Source organism: Manis pentadactyla, chromosome 6 (genome assembly GCF_030020395.1).
Source record: "Manis pentadactyla isolate mManPen7 chromosome 6, mManPen7.hap1, whole genome shotgun sequence".
Classification (NCBI taxonomy): Eukaryota; Metazoa; Chordata; class Mammalia; order Pholidota; family Manidae; genus Manis; species Manis pentadactyla.
Genome location: NC_080024.1, coordinates 49,627,518 through 49,642,579, shown reverse-complemented (window position 1 = coordinate 49,642,579; position 15,062 = coordinate 49,627,518). Strand labels below are relative to the sequence as shown.

Sequence of the window (15,062 nt, the reverse complement as noted above, 5' to 3'; positions counted from 1 at the left end):
TATGTGGAAGCTCTATACAAAGACCAGTAAGTGCCTACATTGTAGTTATTAGCAAGAAGAATGGGAACAAAGGAAAAGCAACTGAAGTTTTGCTTGTTTTTGTTGGTGGACTTTATGCTTTCAAAAACACACAGAAATGTGTGATGTTCCCCAAATATAAAGAGCAGACAGCACCACTTACAGATCCCTTTTGTTAGCAGAGGGATTGAAGTTTTTCTGGGATAATGTAAAAGGATTTTTCATCTTTTTTTTTTTTTTATTTCTCAGAATTGCTCAACACTTTTAAAGAAAGATTTGTATTGACAATCTAAAAAGTAAATTCTAGGGTAACTTTATTTCCACTATTTTTGGTTAGGAAACTGTTCACACTTAGGTTGCTTGATAATGGTTTCATGTTTGCCAGAATTTATTTTAGAATTTAAGTATTTCATGATCTAAACTGCAAGATGCTTAAGGGATTAGAATAGACTATTTGTGTCTATGATTTACTTTATGTAAGATTTAGTGATACAATGAAAGATGGTTCAAAACTCCTGAATAAAGACAAAAATTATTTCTGAAAAGTATTGTGTTCTCTAAGGATCTTCCCTCTCAGCCTCCTGACCCCAGAAAACACTTGCCTCTGTACAGGTGACAGTTTTTTTGTAATTAGAAGTTGTGGGTTTACCACTTAATAGTAATGTCATCTTGGCCAATTCTCTTAACCTTTCTAAGCCTCACTTCTCTTATGAAAAGTTGCGTGATTATTTCAGAAAATATTGAGTGGATAAAATGAAAGTAGTGAAGTGCTTGTTAATTTTAAGATGCTATATAAATATAAGGTGTTTTCCTTGCCTTGGAGTAATACAGTAAGCAAAAATGTGATGTTCTAGGCATGATTTTATAGCAGATTGTCATCAACATCAACAGAGTTAATACAGTTTTATAAGGAATATTATTATGGATGTTAAACAATCTTCGATGACTAAACCAAAATTTTTCTTTAAAATACCAAGTAATTAAATAGCAAACTGAGTTACACAGCTTAAGTTACCAAAATTTTTTTTTGAGATTTTTTTTTTGTATCATTAATCTACAATTACATGAGGAACATTATGTTTACTAGACTACCCCCTTCACTAAGTACCCCCCACATACCCCATTAGTCACTGTCCATCAGCATAATGAGATGCTGTAAAATCACTACTTGTCTTTATCTGTGTTGCAGAGCCCTCCCCATAGCCCCCCCACATTATACATGCTAATTGTAAGGAACCCTTTCTTCTTCTACCACCTTCTCCCTCCCTTCCCACCCATCCTCCCCAGTCCCTTTCCCTTTGGTAACTGTTACTCCTTTCTTGGGTTCTGTGATTCTGCTGCTGTTTTGTTCCTTCAGTTTTTCCTTTGTTCTCATACTCCACATATGAGTGAAATCATTTGGTACTTGTCTTTCTCCGCCTGGCTTATTTCACTGAGCATAATATTCTCTAGCTCCATCCATGTTGCTGCAAATGGTAGGATTTGTTTTCTTCTTATGGCTGAATAATATTCCATTGTGTATATGTACCACCTCTTCTTTATCCATTCATCTACTGATGGACACTTAAGTTGTTTCCATTTCTTGGCTATGGTAAATAGTGCTGTGATAAACATAGGGGTGCATCTGTCTTTTTCAAATTGGGCTGCTGCATTCTTAGGGTAAATTCCTAGGAGTGGAATTCCTGGGTCAAAAGGTACTTCTGTTTTGAGCATTTTGAGGAACCTCCATACTGCTTTCCACAATGGTTGAACTATTTTATTTTACATTCCCACCAGCAGTGTAGGAGGGTTCCCCTTTCTCCACAACCTCACCAACATTTGTTGTCTTTTGGATGGTGGCGATCCTCACTGGTGTGAGGTGATATCTCATTGTGGTTTTAATTTGCAGTTCTCTGATGACACGATGTGGAGCCTCTTTTCATGTGTCTGTTGGCCATCTGAAATTCTTCTTTGGAGAACTGTTCAGCTCCTCTGCCCATTTTTTAGTTGGATTGTTCGCTTTTTGTTTGTTGAGGTGTGTGAGCTCTTTATATATTTTGGATGTCAAGCCTTTATCAGATCTGTCATTTATGAATATATTCTCCCGTACTGTAGGATGCCTTTTTGTTCTGTTGATGGTGTCCTTTGCTGTACAGAAGCTTTTCAGCTTGATATAGTCGCACTTGTTCATTTTTGCTTTTGTTTCCCTTGCCCGGGAAGATATGTTCATGAAGAAGTAGCTCATGTTTATGTCCAAGAGATTTTTGCCTATGTTTTTATCTAACAGTTTTATGGTTTCATGACTTACATTCAGCTCTTTGATCCACTTCGAATTTACTTTTGTGTATTGGGTTAGACAATTATACAGTTTCATTCTCTTACATGTAGCTGTCCAGTTTTGCCAACACCAGCTGTTGAAGAGACTGTCATTTCCCCATTGTATGTCCATGGCTCCTTCATCATATATTAATTGACCATATATGTTTGGGTTAATGTTTGGAGTCTCTAATCTGTTCCACTGGTCTGTGGCTCTGTTCTTGTGCCAGTACCAAATTGTCTTGATTACTGTGGCTTTGTAGTAGAGCTTGAAGTTGGGGAGTGAGATCCCTCCCACTTTATTCTTACTTCTCAGGATTGCTTTGGCTATTCCAGGTCTCTGGTGGTCCCATATGAATTTTTGAACTATTTGTTCCAGTTCATAGAAGAATGCTGTTGGTAATTTGATAGGTATTGCATTAAATCTGTAGATTGCTTTAGGCAGGATGGCCATTTTGACAATATTAATTCTTCCTAGCCAAGAGCATGGGATGAGTTTCCATTTGTTAGTGTCCTCTTTAATTTCTCTTAAGAGTGTCTTGTAGTTTTCGGGGGTATAGGTCTTTCACTTCCTTGGTTAGGTTTATTCCTAGGTATTTTATTCTTTTTGATGCAATTGTGAATGGAATTGTTTTCCTGATTTCTCTTTCTATTAGTTCATTGTTAGTGTATAGGAAAGCCTCAGGTTTCTGTGTATTAATTTTTTATCCTGCAACTGCTGTATTCTGGTATCAGTTCTAGTAGTTCTGGAGTGGAGTCTTTAGGGTTTTTTTATGTACAATATCATGTCATCTGCAAATAGTGACAGTTTGACTTACTCTTTACTGATCTGGATTCCTTGTATTTCTTTGTTTTGTCTAATTGCTGTGGCTAGGTCCTCCAGTACTATGTTGAATAACAGTGGGGAGAGTGGGCATCCCTGTCTTGTTCCCGATCTTAGAGGAAATGCTTTCAGCTTCTTGCTGTTAAGTATGATGTTGGCTGTGGGTTTTTCATATATGGCCAGTTTTATGTTGAGGTACTTGCCCTCTATACCCATTTTGCTGAGAGTGTCTTTCATGAATGGGTGTTGAATTTTGTTGAATGCTTTTTCAGAGTCTATGGAGATGATCATGTGATTTTTGTCCTTTTTTTTATGTGGTAGATGATATTGATGGATTTTCGACTGTTGTACCATCCTTGCATCCTTGAGATGAGTCCCACTTGGTCATGGTGTAGATCCTCTTGATGTATTTTTGAATTTGGTTTGCTAATATTTTGTTGAGTATTTTTGCATCTATGTTCCTCAGGGATATTGGTCTGTAATTTTCTTTTTTGGTGGGGTCTTTGCCTGGTTTTGGTATTAGGGTGATGCTGGCGTCATAGAATGAGTCTGGAAGTATTCCCTCTTCTTCTAGTTTTTGGAAAACTTTAAGGAGAATGGATATTATGTCTTCTCTGTATGTTTGATAAAACTTCACAGTAAATCCATCTAGCCCAGGAGTTTTGGTCTTGGGTAGTTTTTTGATTACCGATTCAATTTCTTTGCTGGTAATTAGTCTGTTTAGATTTTCTGTTTCTTCCTTGGTCCGTCTTGGAAGGTTGTATTTTTCTAGGACGTTGTCCATTTGTTCTACGTTTTCCAGCTTGTTAGCATATAGTTTTTTGTAGTATTCTCTAATAATTCTTTGTATTTCTGCGGGGTTCATTGTGATTTTTCCTATCTCATTTCTGATTCTGTTTATGTGTGTAGATTCTCTTTTTCTTTTTATAAGTCTGGCTAGGGGCTTATCAATTTTGTTTATTTTTTCAACCAGTTCTTGGTTTCATTGATTTTTTATATTGTTTTATTCTTCTCAATTTTATTTGTTTCTTCTCTAATCTTTATTATGTCCCTCCTTCTGCTGACTTTAGGCCTCATTTGTTCTTCTTTTTCCAATTTCAATAATTGTGTCTTTAGACTATTCATTTGGGATTGTTCTTCCTTCTTTAAATATGCCTGGATTGCTATATACTTTCCTCTTAAAACTGCTTTCGCTGAGTCCCACAGAAGTTGGGTCTTTGTGTTGTCATTTGTTTCCATATATTGCTTGATCTCTATTTTGATTTGTTCGTTGATCCATTGATTATTTAGGAGCATGTTTTTAAGCATCCATGTGTTTGTGAACCTTTTTGCTTTCTTTATACAATTTATTTCTAGTTTTATACCTTTGTGGTCTGAGAAGTTGGTTGGTAGAATTTCAGTCTTTTTGAATTTACTGAGGCTCTTTTTTGTGGCCTGGTATGTGGTCTATTCTGGAGAATGTTCCATGTGCACTTGAGAAGAATGTGTATCCTGTTGCCTTTGGGTGTAGAGTTCTATAGATGTCTATTAGGTCCATCTGTTCTAGTGTGTTGTTCAGTGTCTCCGTGTCCTTACTTATTTTCTGTCCAGTGCATCTATCCTTTGGGGTGAGTGGTGTGCTGAAGTCTCCTAAAATAAACGGATTGCTTTCTATTTCCTCCTTTAATTCTGTTAGTATTTGATTCACATATGTTGGTGCTCCTGTATTGGGTGCATATATATTTATAATGGTTATATCCTCTTGTTGGATTGACCCCTTTATCATTATATAATGTTCTCTTTATCTCATTACTTTCTTTGTTTTGAAGTCTATTTTGTCTGATACTAGTTCTGCAACACCTAGTTTTTTCTCCTTGTTGTTTGCATGAAATATCTTTTTCCATCCCTTGACTTTTAATCTGTGCATGTCTTTGGGTTTGAGGTGAGCCTCTTGTAAGCAGCATATAGATGGGTCTTGCTTTTTTATCCATTCTGTTACTCTGTGTCTTTTGATTGGTGCATTCAGTCCATTCACATTTAGGGTGATTATTGAAAGATACATACTTATTGCCATTGCAGGCTTTAGTTTTGTGGTTACCAAAGGTTGAAGGTTAGCTTCTTTACTATCTTACTGTCTGACCTAACTCACTTATTGAGCTATTATAAACACAGTCTGATGATTCTTTATTTCTCTCCCTTCTTATTCCTCTTCCTCCATTCTTTGTGTGTTAGGTGTTTTTGTGTGTGTGTGTGCTCTTTTGTGTTTCCTTTGACTGCTTCTGTGGGTAGTTGATTTTATTTTTTGCCTTTATTTAGTATTTGATTGTTCTGCTTTCTTTTTTTTTTTTTTTTTTTTAGATAATTATTTTTTATTGAAGGGTAGTTGACACACAGTATTACATTACATTAGTTTCAGGTGTACAACACAGTGATTCAACATTTGTATACATGATAATTCTAAGTACCAGCTATCACCATACCAAGTTGTTACAATATTTTGACTATATTCCTTATGCTATACATTACATCCCGGTTGCTTATTTATTTTACAATTGGAAGTGTGTACTTTTTCTTGGTTGTTGTTGTTAGGGCATCTCTCATTTTTATTGATCAAATGGTTGTTAACAACAATAAAATTCTGTATAGGGGAGTCAATGCTCAATGCACAATCATTAATCCACCCCAAGCCTAATTTTCGTCAGTCTCCAATCTTCTGAAGCATAGATTGTTCTGCTTTCTATGCTGTGATTTTATTTTCTCTGGTGACATCTGTTTAGCCTTAGGAATGCTCCCATCTAGAGCAGTCCCTCTAAAATACCCTGTAGAGGTGGTTCGTGGGAGGCAAATTCCCTCAACTTTTGCTTGTCTGGGAATCATTTAATCCCTCCTTCATATTTAAATGATAATCATGCTGGATACAGTATCCTTGGTTCAAGGACCTTCTGTTTCATTGCATTAAATGTATCACGCCATTCTCTTCTGGCCTGTAAGGTTTCTGTTGAGAAGTCTGATGATAGCCTGATGGGTTTTCCTTTGTAGGTGACCTTTTTTTCTCTCTGGTTGCCTTTAATACTGTGTCCTTGTCTTTGATCTTTGCCATTTTAATTATTATGTGTCTTGGTGTTGTCCTCCTTGGGTCCCTTCTGTTGGGAGTTCTGTGTGCTTCTGTGGTCTGAGAGGCTATTTTCTCCCCCAGTTTGGGGAAGATTTCAGCAATTATTTCTTCAAAGACACTTTCTATCCATTTTTCTCTGTCTTCTTCTGGTATCCCTATAACGCGGATATTGTTTCATTATGATTGGTCACACAGTCCCCTTAATATTCTTTCATTCCTGGAGATCCTTTTATCTCTCTCTGCATCAGCTTCTCTGCGTTCCTGTTCTCTGATTTCTATTCAATCAATGGCCTCTTGCATCTCATCCATTCTGCTTTTTAGTCCTTCCAGACATTTATTTCTGTATTCTCCCTCCTTAGCTCTTGCATTTTTCTCTGCAGGTCAATCAGCATGGTTATGACTTTTATTTTGAATTCTTTTTCAGGAAGATTGGTTAGATCTATCTCCCCAGGTTCCCTTTCAGGGGAGGATGTCTGTGTGATACTGGTCTGAATCAAATTCTTCTGCCTTTTCATAGTGATGGGCAGATGGTGCATGTGTCAGCTGGGAGAACAAAATCCCTTCCTGCTTGCCCCTCGGTTCCTCTCCAGGGAGAATGGCGACCCCTAGCGGCTTGTGCTGGGCAGTTGTGCGCAGATAGCGTCTCTGATTCTTGCCCGGGCCGCTGTGGAGTAAGCTCCGTGCAGTTGCTGTGGGTGTGGCCGCTTTCAGGCTTCTGCTCTGCTATGGCGGGGCCGCGCTGGAGGGGGAACAGGCAGGAGGGTATTGCCGTGAGGGGTGTCCAGGCTGCACTGCCGTCCAGGGGGTTAGGGTGCCCGGAATTCCCAGCTGCTGGGCTGAGTGTGCCAGGACACTTCCATCTAGCTGTGAGGCCCCTGTCCCTTTAAGACTTTGAAAAAGCAATCGCTTTTCTTTTGTCCCAGGGGCGCCAGCTACCGGGACCCTCTCACAGGTTTTACTGTTTCATTTCCCTAGTATCCAGCACACCACGCACTGTCTGCACTCCCAGTGCGGATGACTAGGGCTGGGTATTTAGCAGTCCTGGGCTCCCTCTCCGTCCCCGCTCTGACTCCTCTCCACCCGCCGGGGAGCTGGGGTAGGGGTGTTGCTCAGGTCCCGCCGGGCTGCGGATTGTATCTTACCCCCTTTGCAAGGCACTGGTTTCTCGTAGATGTAGATGTAGCCTGACTGTTGTCCTTATCTTCCGGTCTTTTAGGAATAGTTGTATTTTCAAAAATATATTTGTTTTTGGGAGTAGATTTCTGCTGTCTTACGCACACCACCATCGGCTACTCCTCCCAAGTTATCGATATTTTGTGACTAGTATCTTAAGAGCATTTCACAGTTGTAGACTTTGTAGTCCTCATTGTATGATTCTACGATTCCCTGTTTATAACACAGGGAAACAGGCTTATACCTAAGTGTAATTTATTAATATATATTTTTTTCAATGGCTAAACCAAAAGCCATAAAGCTTTTGAGACTTAAAGCAGTAGAGGAGTTAAGCCTATTTAATTCCTTTCAGACTATACTTTTTGATCTTGGTTTAATGTTACATAGATTTCATAATGAATTAATAGGGTTACCTACATCCCAGTTTCCCTGGGACAGTCTAGGTTTATGCCTACTGTATTATTAGAATTTCATTTTTGAAAAATGGTCTTTGAATAGAATGACTTTTATAGGTTTATGAACACGATAAACTTTGTTGGTAAGATTTTTAAATTAATTATTTTCGGTGCCCTCTTTTACTCTCAAGTGTCCTTATCAAAATTCTGAATCCATATAATCATTTCAGAGAAGGTTAATAAGCTGATAGTCATAATGGAATTTGGCAAGTCTCTGAGAATATAATTATCTCTAACCAAGAATATAGGTAGATTCTTATACATGATCCTCTGTGAAAACTGTATTGTTGGTGACATTTACCTAGAGTACATGAAGAGGTTTAGTTTGAAGAATGTTTAGTAAAGAAAGTAGACCAATTGAATGATTATATGAAGGAATGATCTTTAGAATGAATCTTGTGTATTTTCTGAAATAATTCACTAGAATTAAATAAGGAAAGATGAATTCTCTGTAATGGCTACACAGAATTTCAGTGAAGGTGACAATGATTTTGAAAGTAATTTTCAAGGGGCAACTGAATGGATTAAATGAGTTGTGTTAGGTTTAGATTCTAAATCAGTTGGAATCTTTAAAAAAGTTTTCAACTCAAAAGTACAAATTCCCAAAGTGCAATATAAAATGTGTTTCATTATTATTTAGGATTGCACCTATGAAATCCTTTGAAGAAGCAGGAGAGCCTTTCTGAAATCAAGAATATGATATAGATGTACAAAAAAGATGTATTAATTTATCCTTTGTAGTTGCATATGATCTTTAGGAATTAGACACGAAGGTAATTCTTAGCTTGATCACCTTTTAAAAAAATTAAGTTATCATTGATACACACTCTTATGAAGGTTTCACATGAAAAACAAAGTGGTTACTACATTCACTCATATTATCGAGTCCCCCCCCATACCCCATTTAAGTCATTGTCCATCAGTGTAGTAAGATGCCACAGAGTCACTATGTCTTCTCTGTGCTACACTGTCTACCCCATGACTCCCCCCACACCATGTGTACTAATAATAATACCTTCAATCCCCTTCTCCCTCCCTCCCAACCCGCCCTCCCCAACTTTTCCCCTTTGGTAACCGCAAGTCCCTTCTTGGAGTCTGAGTCTGCTGCTGTTTTGTTCCTTCAGTTTTGCTTCATTGTCATACTCCACAGATAAGGGAAATCATTTGATACTTGTCTTTCTATGCCTGGCTTATTTCACTGAGCATAATGCTCTCTAGCTCCATCCATGTTGTTGCAAATGGTAGGATTTATTTTCTTCTTATGGCTGAGTAATATTCCATTGTGTCTATGTACCACATCTTGTTTATCCATTCATATACTGATGGAGACTTAGGTTGCTTCCATATCTTGGCTATTGTAAATAGTGGTGCAATGAACATAGGGATGCATATGTCTTTTTGAATCTGGGATCCTGTATTCTTTGGGTAAATTCCTAGGAGTGGAATTCCTGGGTCAAATGGTATTTCTATTTTGAGATTTTTGAGGAACTTCCATACTGCTTTCCTCAATGGTTAACTAATTTACATTCACACAAGCAGTGTAGGAGGGTTCCCCTTTCTCCATAACCTCGACAACATTTGTTGTTCCTAGTCTTTTGGATGTTGGCCTTCCTAACTGGTGTGAGGTGATATCTCATTAAGGTTTTAATTTGCATTTCCCTGATAATTAGTGATATATTGAGCATCTTTTCATGTGCCTGTTGGCCATCTGAATTTTTTCTTTGGAGACTCATCTGTTCATATCTTCTGCCCATTTGTTAATCAGCTTATTTGCTTTTTGGGTGTTGTGGAGTGTAAGTTTTTTATATATTTTGGATGTTAACCCCTTGTCGGATACGTCATTTACAAATATATTCTCCAATCTGTAGGATGCCTTTTTATTCTACTGATGATGTCCTTTACTATACAGAAGCTTTTTAGCTTGATTTAGTCCCATTTGTTCATTTTTGCTTTTGTTTTTCTTGCCTGAGGAGGTATGTTCAGGAAAAAGTTGCTCATATTTATATTCAAGATATTTTTCACCTATGTTTTCATCTAAGAGTTTTATGGTTTCATGACTTACATTCAGGTGTTTGATCCATTTTCAGTTTACTTTTGTGTATGGGGTTAGACAATAATCCAGTTTCAGTCTCTTACATGTAGCTGTCTAGTTCTGCCAACACCAGTTGTTGAAGAGGCTGTCATTTCCCCATTGTATGTCTATGGCTCTTTTATTGTATATTAATTGACCATATGTGCTTGGGTTTAGATCTGGGCTGTTATTCTGCTCCATAGGTCTATGGGTCTGTTCTTGTGCCAGTACCAAATTGTCTTGATTACTGTAGCTTTGTAGTAGAGCTTGACGTTGAGAGTGTAATCCCCCAGCTTTATTCTTCCTTTTGAGGATTGCTTTGGCTATTCCGGGTCTTTTGTGGTTCCATATGTATTTTAGAACTATTTGCTCTAGTTTGTTGAAGAATGTGGTTGCTATTTTGATAGGGATTGCATTGAATCTGTAGATTGCTTTAGGCAGAATGGCCGTTTTGACAATATTAATTCCTCCTACCCATGAGCACAGAATGTATTTCCATTTATTGGTATCTTCTTTAATTTCTCTCATGTGTATCTTGTAGTTTTCAAGATATAGGTCTTTCACTCCCTTCTAGGTTTATTCCTATATATTTTACTCTTTTTGATGCAATTGTGAATGGAATTGTTTTCCTGATTTCTCTTTCTGTTAGTTCATCATTAGTGTATAGGAATGCAACAGATTTCTGTGTATTAATTTTGTATCCTGCAACTTTGCTGAATTCAGATATTAGTTCTAGTAGTTTTGGAGTAAATTCTTTAGAATTTTTTATGTACAATATCATGGCATCAGCAGTGACAGTTTAACTTCTTCCTTACCAATGTGGATGCCTTCTATTTCTTTGTGTTGTCTGATTGCTTTGGCCAGGACCTCCAGAACTATGTTGAATAAAAGTGCAGAGAGTAGGCATCCTTGTCTTATTCCTGATCTTAAAGGAAAAGTTTTCAGCTTCTCGCTGTTAAGTATAATGTTGGATGTGGGTTTGTCTTATATGGCCTTTATTATGTTGAGGTACTTGCCCTCTATACCCATTTTATGGAAAGTTTTTATCATGAATGGGTGTTGAATTTTGTCAAATGCTTTTCCAGCATCTATGGAGATGATCATGTGGTTTTTGTCCCTCTTTTTATTTATGTGGTGTATGATGTTGATGGATTTTCGAATACTGTACCATCCTTGTATCCCTGGAATAAATCCTACTTGATCATGATGGATGATCTTTTTGATGTATTTTTGTATTTGGTTTGTGAATATTTTGTTGTGGATTTCTGCATCTGTGTTCATCAGGGATATTGGTCTGTAATTTTCTTTTTTTTGTGGTGTCTTTACCTGGTTTTGGTATTAGAGTGATGCTGGCCTCATAGAATAAGTTTGGAAGTATTCACTCCTCTACGTTTTGGAAAACTTTAAGGAGGATGGGTAGTAGGTCTTCACTAAACGTTCGATAAAATTCAGTGGTGAAGTCATATGATCCAGGCACTTTGTTTTTAGGTAGTTTTTTTTATTACTGATTCAATTTCCTTGCTGGTAATTCGTCTGTTCAGATTTTCTATTTCTTTCTGGGTCAGCCTTGGTAGGTTGTATTTTTCTAGAAAGTTGTCCATTTCTTCTAGGTTATCCAGTTGGTTAGCATATAGTTTTTCATAGTATTCTCTCATATTTCTTTGTATTTCTGTGTTGTCCATAGTGATTTTTCCTTTCTCATTTCTGATTGTTTGTGTGTGTAGATTCTGCTTTTTTTTGATAAGTCTGGCTAGGGGTTTATCTATTTACTTTCTTGAAGAACCAGCTCCTGCTTTCATTGATTCTATTGTTTTATTCTTCTTGATTTTATTTATTTCTGCTCTAATCTTTATTATGTCCCTCCTTTGGGGATATTCTACTGACTTTGGGCCTCATTGTTCTTCTTTTTCTAGATTCATTAATCGTCAGTTTAGACTGTTCATATGGGATTGTTCTTCTTTCTTGATGTAGGCCTGTATTTCAATATACTTCCCTCTTAGCATGGCCTTTGCTGCATCCCACAGATTTTGTGGTGTTGAATTATTGTTGTTATTTGTCTCCATATATTGCTTGATCTCTGTTTTAATTTGGTCATTGTTCCTTTGATTATTTAGGAGCATGTTGTTAAGCCTCCATGTGTTTGTGAGCTTTTTAGTTTTCTTTGCATAATTTATTTCTAGTTTCATACCTTTGTGGTCTGAGAAGCTGGTTGGTACAATTTTAATCTTTTTGAATTTACTGAGTCTCTTTTTGTGGCCTAGTGTGTGATCTATTCTGGAAAATGTTCCATGTGTACTTAAGAATGTGTATCTTGTTGCTTTTGGGTGGAGTGCTCCGTCGATGTCTCTTAGGTCTATCTGTTCTAATGTGTTGTTCAGTGCCTCTGTCTCCTTACTTATTTTCTGTCTGGTTGATCTGTCCTTTGAAGTGAGTGGTGTGTTGAAGTCTAAAATGTGCATTGCATTCTATTTCCCCCTTTAATTCTCTTAGTATTTGTTGTACATATTTGGGTGCTCCTATGTTGGGTGCACAGATATTTATAATGGTTATATCTTCTTGTTGTACTGACCCCTTTATCATTATATAATGTCCTTCTTTGTCTCATTACTTTGTTTGTTTTGAAATCCATTTTATCTGATACAAGTATTGGAACTCCTGGTTTTTTCTCCCTATTGTTCGCATGGAATACCTTTTTCCATCACTTTCCTTTTAGTCTGTATATGTCTTTAGGTTTGAAGTGAGTCTCTTGTAGGCAGCATATAGATTGGTCTTGCTTCTTTATTCATTCTGTAACTATGTCTTTTGATTGGTGTCTTCAGTCCATTCATTTTAGGGTGATTATCAATTGGTATGTACTTACTGCCACTGCAGGCTTTGGATTCGTGGTTACCAAATGTTCAAGGGCAGCTTCTTTACTATCTTGCAGTCTACCTTTACTCACTTTTTATGCTATTGTTAAAACAATCTGAAGATTCTCCCCACCCCCCTTTTTCTTCATCCTTCTCTTTATATGTTAGGTGTTTTATTCTGTATTCTTTGTTTCTCTTGACTGATTTTTGTGGATAGCTGATTTTATTTTGCATTTAGTTAGTATTTAGTTGGTCTACTTCCTTTGCTGTGGTTTATTTTCTCTGGTGATAGCTATTTATCCTTAGGTGCACTTCCATCTATAGCAGTCCCTTTAAATTACCCTGTAGAGACCGTTTGTGGGAAGTAAATTCCCTCAACTTTTGCTCATCTGGAAATTATTTAATCCCTCATTCAAAATTAAATGATAATTCTGCTGGCTATTTTTGGTTTGCAGGTCTTCTGTTTCATTGCACTGAATATATCATGCTACTCCCTTCTGGCCTGTAAGGTTTCTGTTGGGAAGTCTTATGATAGCATGATAGGTTTTCCTTTGTAGGTGATCTTTTTCCACTCTCTGGCTGCTTTTAATACTCTGTCTTTGTCCTTTGTCATTTAAATTATTATATGACTTGGTGTTGTCCTGCTTGGGTCCCTTGTGTTGGGAGATCTGTGTTCTTCCGTGGCCTGAGAGACTATTTCCCCAGGTTAAATAAGTTTTCAGCAATTATTTCTTCAAAGACACTTTCCGTTTTTCTCTCTTCTTCTTCTGGTACCCCTCTAATGCAAATATTGTCTTGTTTGGATTGATCACACAGTTCTCTCAATATTCTTTCATTCCTAGAGATCCTCCTCTGTCTGTCTCAGCTTCTCTGTATTCCTGTTCTCTGATTCCTATTCCATTTACTATGTCCTCTACCTCATCTAATCTTTTAAATCTCTCCAGTTTGTTTCATTTATCTCCCTCCTGAATTTGTCCCTTTGTTCTTGAAATTTTTCTGTAGCTCCATTAGTATGTTTATGCCTTTTACTTTGAATTGTTTTTCAGGAAGAGTGGTGATTTCAGTCTCACCAAGCCTTGTTTCTGGTGTTTAAGGGATTTTGGATTGAACAAGGTTTGTCTGCCTTTTCATAGTCCTGGAGCAATGGGAAATGGTCACAAGTGAGTAGCGTGGGTGTAAGCTGGGAGGAGAAAGTCCCTTCCCTCTTCCCGGTCACAGTGCCTGTCTCTGCTTTCTGAGCCGGTTAGCTGTGTGCCTGGAGCGGCCTCTGGGTTAATTCCCTAAGCTGCTGTGGGTGGGGCAGCCCTCGTGATGGCCTAGGGTGATGGAGAGGGTCGCAGGCAAGCCGTGCAGTTGTTTGCAGGTAGGGCAAAGCCCTTTTGTGCTTCTCAGTCGCCATGCCTATCTCTGGTGTCTGGGCCGGTTAGCCACATGCTGGGAGAAGCCTCTCCATTAAGCTGTGTAGTTCCTGTAGGCAGGGCTGCTTTCTGGCTTGTCTGCAGCAATGGCACAGACAGCGGGTTTGCACACAGGTACCGGTGGGGAGTAAGGAGTGGCAGGTTGCTTATTGTGGTGGTGGACCTCGGGGCTGCATTGCCAACCAGGGGGATGGAGCACCTGAAGCTCCTGAAAGTTCTCAACCTGCTGGGCTGTGTGTGCTGGGCCGACTTTATCCACCTGTTCCTTCTCCTAAACCCTTGCCCTTTTAGCAGCCTTCTGATTGTTGAGTTGTCTTTCAAAGCACCTTTTGCCTCAGGGCAGCAGGTTGTGGGAACCTTTCTGCAGTTTTAGTTTCTGACTTTGGTTTTCAGCCCCTCCAATCTCCAGAGCACCATGGAGTGTGGGTCTGTGCTCCCAGGGTAGATTTCTAGAGCTGGGTATTTAGCAGTCTTGTGCTTCTACTCCCTCTGTTCTCTGATTTTTTCCTCCCACTGTTGAGCTGTGTTAGGGGAGTGCTTGGGTACCACTGGGTTGTGGTTTTTTTACTTTACCCTTTTCCGTGAGATATTTGCTTCTCCCGGTTGTAGACTGGCTTGTGCACTCTAACTTCTGGTTACTCTTTTAGGAATAGTACTTGCTGTATTTTTGAAATATATGTGGTTTTGGAAGGGGATTTCTGCCACACTTCTCATGCTGCCATCTTTTCTACTGCAAGCATTGGCTTCTTTTTAGCTAAGAAATATGTACTTTTAGCTAAGAAATATGTATCACATGAGGAAATCTGACAGATCAGTAGATGGAAAAATTTTTAATTACATAAAATAAGTCAATGGCAATAATATAT

General features: G+C 38.1%; 2 protein-coding genes across 2 annotated transcripts in view; one reads left to right on the top strand and one right to left on the bottom strand.

Moving 5' to 3' along the window:
• BOLL (boule homolog, RNA binding protein) overlaps nucleotides 1-15,062 on the bottom strand; it is a 68,412-nt gene that overhangs the window by 1,592 nt on the left and 51,758 nt on the right.
• The window catches only part of MARS2 (methionyl-tRNA synthetase 2, mitochondrial), a 30,876-nt gene that overhangs the window by 14,213 nt on the left and 1,601 nt on the right, over nucleotides 1-15,062 (top strand). The gene's annotated exons all lie outside the window — the stretch shown is intronic.